Here is a 14,406-nt window from a genome sequence, read left to right as displayed (position 1 = left end):
CAACATGACTGTGCCATTTTACATTCACACTTGGAATGTTTGCAGGTTTATCATTAAAATTTGACTTCTGGCCCTAACCGGTTTGGCTCAGTGGATAGAGTGTCAGCCTGTGGACTGAAGGGTCCCAAGTTTGATTCTGGTCAAGGGCACATGTCCAGGTTGCAGGCTCCATCTCCAGTGGGGCGCATGCAGGTGGCAGCCAATCAATGATTCTCTCTCATCACTAATGTTTCTCTCTCTCTCTCCCTCTCCCTTCCTTTCTGAAATCAATAAAAATATATTTTTAAAAAATTGATTTCTGCTTTCATATTAAAATGAAAACCGAGAAAACTTCTATTGTCATGCTGTTTTATACACCCTCCCCCATTTTTCTTTATGGAAGGATTACCACCCCAAACCAAGGAATATCTATTATTGCAAATTCCTCACCTGAATTCTAGACATCATGGTTATTTAACAGCCACTGTGGTGTCAGAGGGCTTTATATCTTATGACAGGATAATACACCTTAAGACAAATAGTGTGGCAGGCAGCCTTTACGATGACCCCATATGAACCTGTTCTGGTGTTCAGACCCTGTGAAATACTCTCTACTTGAATATGAACTGGACCTAGCGGGTTCCTTATAACAAAAAGAAAAAACTAAGGGTTTTCACTTCCAAGATTAGGTTACAAAAAGACTGTGGCTTCTATTTTACACTGCCCTCTTTTGCCCACTTGCTTTAAAGAAAGACAGCTGCCATGTTATGAGCTGCCCTATGGAGAGGCCCACATGGCAAAGAACTGACGTCTCCAACCACAGCAGTGAGGACCGGATGGCTGCCTACAGCCACGTGAGAGAGACTGGAAGCAGATCATCCCCTAATCAACCCTTGATTATGACCTCAGTCCTGGTCAATGCACCTTCATTAGGCTTTGTTAGAGACCCTGAACTAGAGATGCTCTGCTAAGCCACACCAGATTCCTAACTCTTGGTGTTTAAGTTAATAAATTTTGGGGTAACTTGTATGAGACCAGAGATCATTCATATAGACGACCCCCCAAAAGTGATTTCCTATGATTTCCATGTGCATTCAGAATTCTTTAAAGACAAATGCTGAAGTCGGAAACGAATATCATATCCAATAAAAGTTAAATTTTTGAGTGCCCACTCCATCCCAAATGATTTTGGGGGCAGCCATCTAAACAAAACCAAGTAACATTGGAGATTTGTCATCAAAGACTGTGAGGAACACTGTCCTGAAAGAGTTCTGATATTAAGAAGTATTGCTAAAAAATTAACTTCTAAAAAAGCAGTGACCACCCTAACCGGTTTGGCTCAGTGGATAGAGCGTTGGCCTGCAGACTCAAGGGTCCCAGGTTCCATTCCGGTCAAGGGCATGTACCTTGGTTGTGGGCACATACCCAGTAGGGAGTGTGCAGGAGGCAGCTGATGGCTGTTTCTCTCTCATTAATGTTTCTAACTCTCTATCTCTATCCCTTCCTCTCTGTAAAATATCAATAATATATATATATATATATATATATATATATTTTTTTTTTTTTTTTTTTAAAAAGCAGTGACCATTTCAATCACTATTTCAGAAATGAAAAATAGTATCAAGTGAGAAGTCATATAAAGACTTTCAAACCTGGGAATTGAGTCCTGTGGATTATGTACTTGGTTTCTGAAACTCAATGACCCTTCAGCGAACCACATGGCCCTCTCATTTTCATCACTTCAATGATTAATCAAGTCTGAGGATTTGGGATAAAAAACTGATACAGCCATGCAAAGAATGATTTGCTATCACTCTGTACAGCAGCATGCATCTGATGATCCAGTATTTCCAGCAATTCATTTCTCTGCAATCATTTCTCTTCAGTGCTCTTCATTTGATCATGTTTAATGTATGATGCTACATTACTCACTCAATACTCTTGATTTCGCTTTCAAAAGCATGAAAATTAATTCAAATCAAAACTAACATGCACTGGCCCCCCATCTACAAAATCCATCCTCTTCAAATTTTTGCAAAGACCAAGCCTCATTTAAGAAAAGAGAGAGAGCAGATGTAATTTCAAAAATAGGACCATGGCTAATTAAACCAGTGTTGTTTCTTCTAACCATGGTTACTCGGAATTCTTAAAGGCTAATCTATTTGTAGACACTCCAGGAATCCCAAAAGACTAAAAGCAATAAAACTTTTTAAAGTGTGTGTGTGTGTGTGTGTGTGTGTGTGTCAGGGGGGTTGCTTCTAAGACGCATTATTTATACACCTTGTATGCAAAGTAACAACTTTCCCATAGGTTCAAAAAAAACCTGAGGATGTGTGGTAAAATAGGAGGGAACACAGCAACATTACTTGAAAAAGCTTTTAAATGAGCCCTTTCCTCCACACAAGCACACTTCTGGTGGTTAAGTTGCTCATTTTGTTTTACCTTGAGGGACAGAATAATGATGTGGTGACATTATTCACAAGGCAAAAGCGGATGCCAGCTGAAATAGATACAGAAGAAAGAATTCTTTATTTTTCATTGGAAATGCTTGTGCTGCAGAGAGCCAGAAATTTAAAGAAACTCAGTCTTTTTGTTCTTCCTTATTCTCCCTTTTTGTTTTCATTGGCCCCCTTTTTGGGGTGACTGTTGTGGGCAGCCAGTTGTTTCAAGGGGCCATAGATCCATGGAAAGCCAGAGATGTGAAGTATGCACCATTTGGAGAACTTGGGAAGGGATGTGGAACGGATGTGTGCAGCACCCGTGACAGCTGAACTGGCCATTAGCATGGGATCTTGTTAAATGTGCTACAGGATACCGGGAGCCCCACAATGGAACCCCGGAGGGATCAGACTATAATTAATACTGACATTGCTGACCTATGATCTTAGAATAGGGACTTGGATTCTTGTTCCGGAGTGGAATCAGATACGGGCTTAATAATGCTCCCTGTCTTGCTCAAGCCCCCATATTATCAAAACTATTTATTTTCCGTAAGGTAAGCCTTAGGGCTCAGGAGAGATAATGATGATAATAACTACAGGCCTTTATATAGCATTTATTATGTACCAGCTCTGTTCTAAGTGCCTTTTACATAATAACTCACTCATATAATCTTCACAGTAACCCACCGATGCTCAATGGGAGGGGAGAATTTTGCCTCCCCCGTCTCCAGGGGCCCATTCGGCAGTGTCTAGAGACATTTATGGTTGTCACAATTGAAAGGGAAAGGCCACTGGCATCTTGTGGGTAGAGGTTAGGGATGCTTCAGTGCACAGGACTGCCCACTCCCTCAAACAGAGAACCATCCAGCCCTACATATTGTTATGCCCAGATTTCAGGATCCCCAAGAAACCACATCAGGGAGCCAGCCATGTATGATGCAAAAGCATAAGAGTCTGTATTTCAAGCTAGCTTGAGCTCCCCGTCCACCACACTCACCGACACAACAGCAAGTCAAGTGGCCAAGAGAGAAAACTCTGTATGGAGACGGGTTTTATAGGGGGTTGGAGTAAGGGGAGGAGAAAGGACTGTGCTCTGCCGATTGGCCAGGCGCAAGTCGGTGTCTTGTTCCTGGGTGTGGCTAGCAGAGTCTTAGACTTCCAGGAAGAAGCTCTTTGCCAAGCACGTGGCCAACGTAAGATGGAGGGCGTAGCCCTTACCCTGGGGCAAGATGGAGGGCCTAGCCCTTACCCTGGGGCAAGATGGAGGGCCTAGCCCTCGCCCTTTCACATATCAGTAGTGCTGAGGGTGATTGAGAAACCCTGCAGTAACTCTATGAAGTAGATGGGATTAGTCTTTTTACCTGACAGACAGTTAAGTCACTTTGCCCAAGGTCATACTCAGTATGAGCATGTTAGAGCTGGGATTCGAACCCAGGCAGTCTGTCTCCAACATCTGGGCTATAAGCCACTTTGCTATATGAAATAGTAAAGGCGCAATTGCTCTCTGGGAAAAAGAAACCTCTCACCTTGGGTTCATCAAATGCAAGCTTCTAGTAAGCTGGCACCACCGATGACTGCCTGCTCATAGATTAAAGAGGGAGCTTACTATTATAAAAGTCACCATCTGCAGGGGACACGCTAGCAGTGCCTATCAAAACTGAAATAGCACCTACCCAACAGGGTGAAAACTGAATGTACAAGGATAATCATCACAGTGTTGTTTGAAACAGAGAATAGGAACTCCAGCAGGAGATGGTGAAATGCCTTGTAGGGTGTCCCAAATGCAATGGAATACAGAATGTTCCCAGCTGTTCAATAAGAAAGAGGTAGATCTTTGCACTGATCTGGAAGGATCTTTAAGAACCTGTGTTTAAAAAAAGAAAATTCAAAAGGTAACTATGTGAGGTGATGGATGTATTAATTTACTGGATTGTGGTCATTTCACAATGTCTACAAATATCAAATCACATTGTACGCTTTAAATACATACAATTTTATTTGTCAATTATACCTCAAGAAAGCTGGGCAGGGGAAAGACCTGGCCAGTGTGGCTCAGTTGAGCATTGACCTATGAACCAGGAGGTCACTGGTCGATTCCCAGGTTGCAGGCTTGATCCTCAGTGTGGGGCGTGCAGGAGGCAGCCAATCAATGATTCTCTCTCATCATTGATGTTTCTATCTCTCTCTCCCTCTCCCTTCCTCTCTGAAATCAATAAAAATATATTTTAAAAAATTATAGTAAAATAATGAAACGTACATAAATGTGCAGAATATTTTTATGTTGTACACCAATTTGTGTTAAACCAAAGGGATGTATGAATATATATAAATATGTGTGTATATGTTTCTATTTTTTACTCCATATGCATAAAAAAAAACTGATACTAGGAAGGAGGGAAACTTATTGTATACCTTTGGACTATTGGAAAATTTACTTTTGAAAATTTATTTTACTATGTACACATGTAACCTTTTCCAAAAACATAACAAAATAAAATGGTAGGGTATCAGAAGGAATAAGTCATATTTGTATAGCACTTCATGTTTACAAAGCACCTTTATTTGCATTGTTTCCTTTGGCGCTCACCCGGGATGGCAACACCAGAGCAGAGAAGTGGCATGTGCTCTACCCAAGGTCACTCCCTGCCAATTCCCCCACATGCTGCCCTTCCTCGTTTCCCACAGTCAGATCAATTACTGTCTGCACCACTTTAATTTCGTTTTATTCAACCACAAGCTGCCACTCTCAAGCTCTGGGCAGTAAAACCCTAAGTTACATAAATAGGAAGAAAGGCCTGTTTCAGGAACTTTTCAGCCTGCATCCCTTTCTGCCACATTTGTATTGTTTTCTCCTGAAATATCATATTGGTCAAATACAGAAGCTGCAGAAACAGATTCTTCTCTCCCCCATCAATGTAGAGTCCCTCTGTGCCTAATGGGCACTTAACAAACCTGAGTTGCTTTGATTGGATAGAGACTAATTCTTTCACTTTATCCACGTTTGCTTTTTTGAGCCTGAAATGCATATGCTTCCTATTCATACCTGCTCATTGCTACCAGCCATGGGCCCCCATGATAGGGCCAACATCCAGGTCGCCCCCTAATGACCCCAGCATTTCCAGGCAGTGAGGGGGACAGTTGGACAACTAGCCTTCCTTACCCATGTTTCACTCACAGGTGGTTTGGGCAGGGTTTGCATTCACCCCTGGATAAAGTTTAGCTCTCTTCCAGTGACTAGCTTGTGATGTGGCCTTGTAGGCAGTTGGGAAAGTGTCCATAGTAGTTCATCAGGAGACACTGGAGCCAAGAAACCATGATGGTCCTTCTGGAGAACTACTTTTAGTCACTAGCTTCCTGCAGGCTTACAGGAGGTTGGAGCTGAGGCCCTATGAGAATTGGTTTCACTCTCCTTTGATCAGGGTTTTCTTCTATTGCACATGTGGTTCATTTCTGTCCTCAGAGGGTCAATACAGGGCAAGTCTTCACATAGCACAGCAGTTCTCAACCTGTGGGTCGCGAGTCCTTTGGGGGTCGAATGACCCTTTCACAGGGGTCGCCTAAGACCATTGGAAAACACATATATAATTACATATTGTCTTTGTGATTAATCACTATGCTTTAGTTATGTTCAATTTGTAACAATGAAATTGGGGGTCACCACAACATGAGGAACTGTATTAAAGGGTCGCAGCATTAGGAAGGTTGAGAACCACTGACATAGCAGGAAGCAAATGCTAGGCTTCTGGTTTCCTGAAAATGACTCAGGAATCCTGATACTTGAACTTTTTTTTTTTAAGTTATATAAGTCTTTTTAAAAACATCCTGAATATTTGTGTATTGGTCAGCATTTGCTGTGTAACAAACCACCCCCCCAACATAGTGGCTTAAAACAACAAACATTATTTTATCTTAAAATTCTGTGGTTGGTTGAACAATTCTTCCATTCTGGGCTGGCTCATCTGGGATTGAATGGTCCAGGATGGCCTACTGTCACGGGTAGCAATTGGCTCCCTATCAGCTGGGGATGATAAAGACAACATGGCCACATGTCTCTAATCAGACAGCAGACTAGCCTAGGCATGTTCACATGGTGATGGTCACAAGGTTTCCCAAGAGCAGCAAAAGAAGACAAACCCCAAGGCACCGGCACTGTTCAAGTCTGTTCTTGTGTCCCATTTTCTAATGTCACATTAAGTCAAAGCAAGACATATGGCCAAGACCGGGTTTGAGGGTGGGAAAATAAGACTCCCTATCACTTGATGGAATAAGCTGCAAAATCACTTTGCAAAGGATCAGCATGCAAGGTGGAAAGAATTTGCAGCCCTTTTTTTGTGATCTATCGTAGTGAGATGGGATATTTGAAAATCAATTTTAAAACTTTAAAAACACACACACACACAAGATGTCTACTAATATTCAGAAGAAAGCTGAGAAGCCTACTTTTATCAATCTGATGACTTTCAAACCTCCAGTTCTTGTCACCTCACTCAGGACTGCTAGAACGATCCTGATGAAAATAGCACCAGGTATTGTTTCTGCAAAACTGACTGTGATGATTAATTTTTTTTTAATATATATTTTATTGATTTTTTACAGAGAGTAAGAGAGAGGGATAGAGAGTTAGAAACATCGATGAGAGAGAAACATCGATCAACTGCCTCCTGCACACCTCCTACTGGGGATGTGCCTGCAACCAAGGTTGTGCCCTTGACGTGAATCGAACCTGGGACCTTTCAGTCCACAGGCCGATGCTCTATCCACTGAGCCAAATGGTTAGGGCTGTGATGATTAATTTTATATGTCAACTTGACTGGGCCACAGGATGCCCAGATATCTCATTAAACATTATTTCTGGATGTGCTTGTGAGAGTGTTTCTAGAAAAAAAATTAACATCTGAATTGTTAGACTTAGTAAAGCAGATGGCCTTTTCCACTGTGTGTGGGCAACATCCAACCCATTGAGGGTCTGAATAGAACAAAAAGGTGGAGGAAGGGAGAATTCTCTCTCTGCCTGACCACTTGAGCTGGGACATAGGTCTTCTCCTGCCCTCAGACTGGGAATGATGCCATCAGGATTCCTTTTTCTCAGGCCTTTGGACTTGGACTAGAACTTATACCATCAGTTCTCCTGGTTTTCAGGCCTTTGGACTTAAGACTGAAACTATATCACCAACTTTCCTGGGTCTCCAGCTTACAGACAGTAGACTGTAGGACTTCTTAACCTCCCTAATCAAGTGAGCCAAGTCTGTCTCTCTCTCTCTCTCTCTCTCTCTCTCTCTCTCTCTCTCTCTCTATATATATATATATATATATATATATATTTCCTATTGGTTCTGTTTCTCTGGAGAACCCTAATAGACTGGTTCTCCAGAAAGGCAATCGCATGACCTTGGGAAGGTTATCCTCATTATCTTTTTTCGACAATGAGAACTACATTAGATGTTCTTGAGTTACATAGGACCTTTCAGAGGCTGTGTTGGAGGAAAAATGAATGGCCCAAGCCCTGCTCGTAGAGATAAGATGTCCAGGCATGGGGCTGAAATTTTCAGCTTTCGTCCAGATTTTTGGCATGGTCTTTGAGCCTGTGATTTTCAGCTTTTTCTCCTCTAGGCCTGATTAAACCCTTTGATCTCATTTTATTGGGCAATATTATTACACCACTTTGCAAATACACTATTTATTCTAGGCTGACCTTAAAATCTTTTTCTTTCCCCCATTCCTTGAAGGGCATTCATGGTTAGTAGAACATTCAACAATGCTAGATTAAAATGGGGGAAAGGCATATAATAGGTGCTGGAAAATATTCAAATAGCCCAACCGGTGTGGCTCAGCGGTTGAGCATTGACTTATGAACCAGGAGATCACGGATCACAGTTCAATTCCCAGTCAGGGCACATACCCAGGTTGCCCGCTTGATCCCCAGCCGGGGATGTGCAGAAGGCAGCTGATCAATGATTTTCTTTCATCATTGATGTTTCTATCTCTCTCTCCCTTCCTCTCTGAAATCAATAAAAAAAATATTTTTAAATGTTCAAATAAATGAAGACCAGGTAAGGAAGAAGGAGAGGAAAGCAAATGAAGAGAGTCCTTAAGATATCCAAGTTGGACTATTCTTTTTCTAGCTTTGCTGACATAAAATTCACATTCTAGCCGAAGCCGGTTTGGCTCAGTGGATAGAGCGTCGGCCTGCGGACTGAAAGGTCCTGGGTTCGATTCCGGTCAAGGGCATGTACCTGGGTTGCGGGCACATCCCCAGTGGGAGGTGTGCAGGAGGCAGCTGATCAATGATTCTCTCCCGTCAATGTTTCTAACTCTCTATCTCTCTCCCTTCCTCTCTGTAAAAAATCAATAAAATACTGTAAAAAATCAATAAAATATATTTTAAAAAATTCACATTCTATATAATTCACCGCTTTAAAGTGTGTACAGTTCAGTGTTTTTTAGTATCTTTACAGAATTGTACAACCATCACTACAGTGGGGTGGTGAGGCCCTTCCCCAAATCTTGGGAGGTGAATCATACTTGGCCTCATGGAATGAAGGAAAGTGTCTTAAGAGCGCTTCTGTACCTGGTCTTTGGTAAGGTTGCTAAGCCGCTCATTTAATCAATCCAGAACTTGACCTACCTCCATTCTTGCCTTGTGAGATAATAAACCCCCTCATTGTGGGAACCATTTTGAGTCGGGATTCTGTTACTTGCAGCGGAAGGCATCTCACACATCCATTCCTCCAACTCACACAGAATTTGCCCAAAGCAATACTCTCCAAAATTGCCTTAGCATTCCAGATAGAGACAGGCCAGAAGCTCTGTCCTTTCAGATTCATCCCAAATGCCACCACGTCCCTAAACCATTCCAGGCATGCACAGTCATAATCACCTTGCCCTTTTCTCAGTCCCTCAGGCATTTTCCTTATTGCCCTTTCCAATACATTGCCAGCGGCTATTACCGTACATTCCCCCATACATTCCAGGGGATGTGCTAGGTGCCAGCATCGTACAGGTGAGGATGCCCCTTACTTGCCTTCAATCATGCAAAGTCTGCTTCATTTCATCTGCTGAGCCTGTGTTGGTTCCTTCATGCCTTCCAGCAGTGCTGCGTTGAGAGGATTCTCTGGACCAAGCCTTGTGCAGATGAAGGAAAATGGTCCCGGCTTTCAAAATGCATGTTATGTCTAGCTGGGGGAGAATGACAGATATAAGCACAGAGGCCAGCAGGGAGCAGGATAGGAGCCACTAACACAACAATCTTGTGAGGGGCAGATATTTTTATCATCAGAGATGTCAAATAACTTTCCCTAGATCACTCAGCGAGCAGCAGCAGCGCTGGGATCTGAACCGAGGCAGGCTAACTCCAGGCCCAGGCACAAACCTCTGCACCACACTGCTGATGCAAGCTTGGTGGTATACTGGCCAGATCTCTGCTCGCCAGGAGAGGCCTGGAGCAGAGCCTTCCCCCACAGCCCTCAGGAGGAACCAATGCTGTAAACACCTCGATCTCAGACTTTTGGCTTCTAGACTGTGAGACAGTAATTCTCTGTTGTTTCAGTGTGCGGCCCTTTGTTATGGTGGCCCTAACAAAGCAATACACCATGTACGTCTCAAGGTAGCTGGGAAGAAATAGAGGAGGAGAGTGGAATGAGATGAGATTAGAAAGGCAGGTCAGGGCCAGAGCACACAAGACCTTGTAGGCTTAGGTAAGACTTTGGATTTTATTCTGAGATCCAGGAAAACCATTAATAGGTTTTATAACTGTTTTCAGCAGAGTTTAAAGTTGACGATGGGAACAGGAGTTGGCGAGGTGGAAAAGAATAGCTGTCAGAGGGAACAGAAGCAAAGATTAGTGTGCTAATTTCTGAGATATCAAAGTACCACAAACTGGAGGGCTTAGAACAGGGGTGGGCAAACTTTTTGACTCAAGGGCCACAATGGGTTCTTAAACTGGACCGGAGGGCTAGAACAAAAGCGTGGATGGAGTGTTTGTGTGAACTAATATAAATTCAAAGTAAACATTATTACATTATTTTTTTTTTAGTTTTATTCATTTCAAACGGGCCGGATCCGGCCCGCGGGCCGTAGTTTGCCCACGGCTGGCTTAGAACAACAGAAGTTGCTTCTCTCATAGTTCTGGAGGACAGAAGTCCGAATTAAGCTTTTTTAAAAGTTTCTATTATTATTATTATTATTATTTGCATATAATCGACCATGGAGGTATTCCCTGACTAGCCTACCTAAAAATAGCCGTGCCCTTCTATCCCTTTACACCATATCATTTTTATTCCTATCATTTATTACTATTAGAAATTTGTTTGTTTTGGGGATGGCAATGACTGGGACTGTTATATTTGCTGCTTCATCCTCCAAATCTAGATAGTGTCTGGCACTTAGTAGGCCTTAAAGTAATTACTAAAAGGACAAATAAACCATCCTATAATAAAAGGCTAATATGCAAATTGACCAAACAGCGGAACGACCAGTCGCTATGATGCACACTGACCACCAGGGGCAGACACTCAATGCAAGAGCTGCCCCTGGTGGTCAGTGTGCTCCCACAGGGGGAGTGCCACACAGCCAGAAGCCCTGAGCCGGGCTCATGGCTGGGGAGAGCAGTGGCGGTGGCAGGAGCCTCTCCGCCTACGTGACAGTCGGACATCCCCCAAGGGCTCCCGTACTGTGAGAGGGCACAGGCCAGGCTGAGGGACCCTCCCGAGTGCATGAATTTCATGCACCGGGCCTCTAGTTTAAAAACAATATGCATAGAAAATGCTGGAAGAAACACTATTAAAGCACTATAATGATTTTCTCTCTTGAGATAAGGGTGCTTTTAATTCTCCTCTGTTTTTCTGCTTTAAAAATAAAACATCCTACTTTTAAAGGGAGGTGGAAATGATCTACATCTTGATTTGGTGGTGATCACACAGCTGTATACAATTGTCAAAACTTATCCAACGGCCCTAACCGGTTTGGCTCAGTGGATAGAGTGTCGGCCTGTGGATTGAAAGGTCCCAGGTTCGATTCCGGTCAAGGGCATGTACCTTGGTTGCAGGCACATCCCCAGTAGGAGGTGTGCAGGAGGCAGCTGATCAATGTTTCTCTCTCATTTATGTTTCTACCTCTCTATCCCTCTCCCTTCCTCTCTGTAAAAAATCAATAAAATATATTTAAAAAAAAAACGTATCCAACGGAACACTTAAGAGCTGCATTCTATTATATATTAACTAGAGGCTCAGTGCACGAAATTCCTGCAAAGGGGGGGGTGTCCCTCAGCCCGGCCTGTGCCCTCTCACAGTCCGGGAGCCCTTGGGGGATGACCGACTGATGGCTTAGGCCCGCTCCCCACGGGGGGCCTAAGCCATCAGTCAGACATCCTTAGCACTGCCGCAGAGGTGGGAGAGGCTCCCATCACCACTGCTGCGCTCACTAGCCATGAGCCCGGCTTCTGGTGCACTGATCACCAATGCACGAAATTTGTGCAAGGGGCTCGGCCCTCTCAGCCCTGGCTTCATCCGGAAGGTCGTCCAGATGGTCGTTCTTCTGCTGTTCAGTCTAATTAGCATATTAGCTCTTTATTATATAGGATTATATCTCAAGAATTTTAAAATATACAAGTAATATACTTATGTATTTTAAAAATATAACACTCTTGTTATTACTTTATAGCATTTAGAATATATAATTATAAGTAGGATAAATAGAAATAAGAGTTACATAACACAATATAGGTATTGGATCTATAGTATAAATTAAATTTGACTGTTATAATATTTTAGAAAAAGCTCTTGGGAGACATTTGCACACCACACACATACCCACTTATACCTGCAAATTAGCACTGCTTTATAATATCCCTCAGTAGTTTAAAACAATTTTGTTCTAGGCTTTCTCTCTCCCCTATTTTTCTGTAATAAATTGAAGCTACCAATTAAGCTGATTGTGCCAGAATCTAAAGTTTCCAGTTAGCCTGTTTATGCCTGTTTGACAGTGCCTTGGCAGGCAGTAACTGAGTCTACACTCTTAAAAAGTCTGGACTTTTGTTCTAGAAGCAACTTTTCCAGCTAGGGAAGCACCTTGGTTTCCATGAAGCTCTGTATAAAAGAACTGAGGCGTCAGCTTAAATGGTTGGTGTGTATTGGGCCCAAAGCCTCCCAGAGTGAAGGGGCCACAATAGGCATTGCAATGATTTCCCAAAAGCCAGCCTTTGGACACAGTGGGGAAAGCCACTGGCATTGTTTATAACCTCCTTTATCAGCTCTGGCTCAGGTCCCGGTGAAGTGGGACAGAAGACAGTGAGAAGTCAGAAAGTCCCGTGAAGAGTGTAAGTATACAGGACGGGTTTATTTACTCAAACATGGTCTTAACTCAGTTTTCACCTTAGTTAAGCAGATGTACTGAGTTAAAGCAACCACAGAACAGACACTGGGAACGGTGTCCTTTCTGCTCCCAAGATCCAGAGTTAGGGGAGTAGGGAGGGGAGGAACCCAGGTTTGGGGGCCAGAGAATGCTGAGGTTGTGCACCACCCTCTCACATATTAGCTATGTGACCTCAAGTCAATGCCAGTCGAGTCCTGAACTGTCTTCCACTGAGCCCTGGCTTCCCGATTTTTAAATGGGGCAAACTCTACCTACCTCACAGGCTGATGTTGAGGATTGAATGAACACAGGACATGGCAAGTGCTCAGCACCGTAACTGTAGTTGGGTAAGTGGTTCGAAATCCAAGATGTGGAGCTAGGCTTGGAGTCAAACGTCCACAGGGCAGGACTTGCTTCCGCCTCTGGTTTCTCAGTGAGTGCCAGGTGCCTGGATCAGCTTTGGGTCCTACCAAATGAAACAGAGATTTTGGGTCTGCCCCTCTCCCTCCACATTGCCTACCTGGGGTAACCAGCACTGGAAGTGAGGTCTCTCATAGGAATGTTCTTCTAGGTTTTCCTAGTGGGGCTCCCACAGGAGAATAATAATCCAATCAGGGATTTTAGCGTCAATTGCCTCCCTTCCCACAAGAATGTTATCTCAGAAGGTGAAAATAACACTGGTTTTAAGAGTTCACCAAAAAGGCAGCTCTCTCCTGAGGGGTAACCAAGAAGATGGGGGGAGGGGCTTGGTGTGGGTTATCTTTTTCGAGCTTATTCTGGTTCTGAGAAGCAGGCATATTTACAACGGTGAGGAGCAAAGGGCTGCAGGAAGAGGAGGATCCAACATAGAGGGAGAAAGGCACAGGGGAGAGCTTTAGAGTTTCTCCGGCTCTAGAGAGCCAGGAATCTCGCCAAAGAGAAAGTGAAGTATTGGCAGCAACTGAGAGATCCTGTGTGGACTTTTAGGAAAGATTTTGGGCTGCAGCACGAGGCCTCCTTTAGCAGGGCCAGGAGAGTTCTGGCAGCAGCCCCCAGCCCAGGCATGTTCCCACATAATTGAAGTCGAATGTGCTGGGGGGAGGGTGGCCGGAGGAGGCCTCCGGGTTCTTCCTGGCTGCAGAATCTCAGCATTCTGCAGTTGGCCCTGTTTGGGATCCAAGCCAGTTTGTGTTGATTTTCCGCAGCATGGAAACAAATGCAACGAAGCTGTTTTCCTGAGGCGTGCATTTTGAAAAGAGGATTTTAATTTTTTCCTCCGAGGACAGGTGGAGTGGGGGTGGGGGACAGGGGAAGCTGTGACGTGGCTCTTCCATTGCTGTCCCTTTTGCAAACCCGTTCCGGCTGTTTCCGAGTAAGCATAAGCTAATGAGTGTGTGAGTGGGCATAGCTGTGATGAAGGCTAAGTCTTTCACAAAAGCTAATTCCTGGAAAATGCTGCTGGCGGACCCTCTGGCTATGTGCGATACATCACAATCCGCCTTCCGCTGGAATGTGTCCAAGAGAGCAACTCTCCTCCTTCCTCCTAAAATTTTCCGCTTACTCTTCTTCTCTTCCAGGTCTTTCTCAGTGATCGGTTCTTTCTGCCCAGAATTTAGTTTGCGCTTCTTCTTTTCAGTTAGCACCCAAAGTCTTTTGGTGC

The sequence above is a fragment of the Myotis yumanensis genome, unplaced genomic scaffold, assembly GCF_028538775.1.
Source record: "Myotis yumanensis isolate MYYU_CA2020_CCGP unplaced genomic scaffold, mMyoYum1.0.hap1 SCAF_19, whole genome shotgun sequence".
Classification (NCBI taxonomy): Eukaryota; Metazoa; Chordata; class Mammalia; order Chiroptera; family Vespertilionidae; genus Myotis; species Myotis yumanensis.
Note: the sequence above shows the minus strand (reverse complement) of the source record.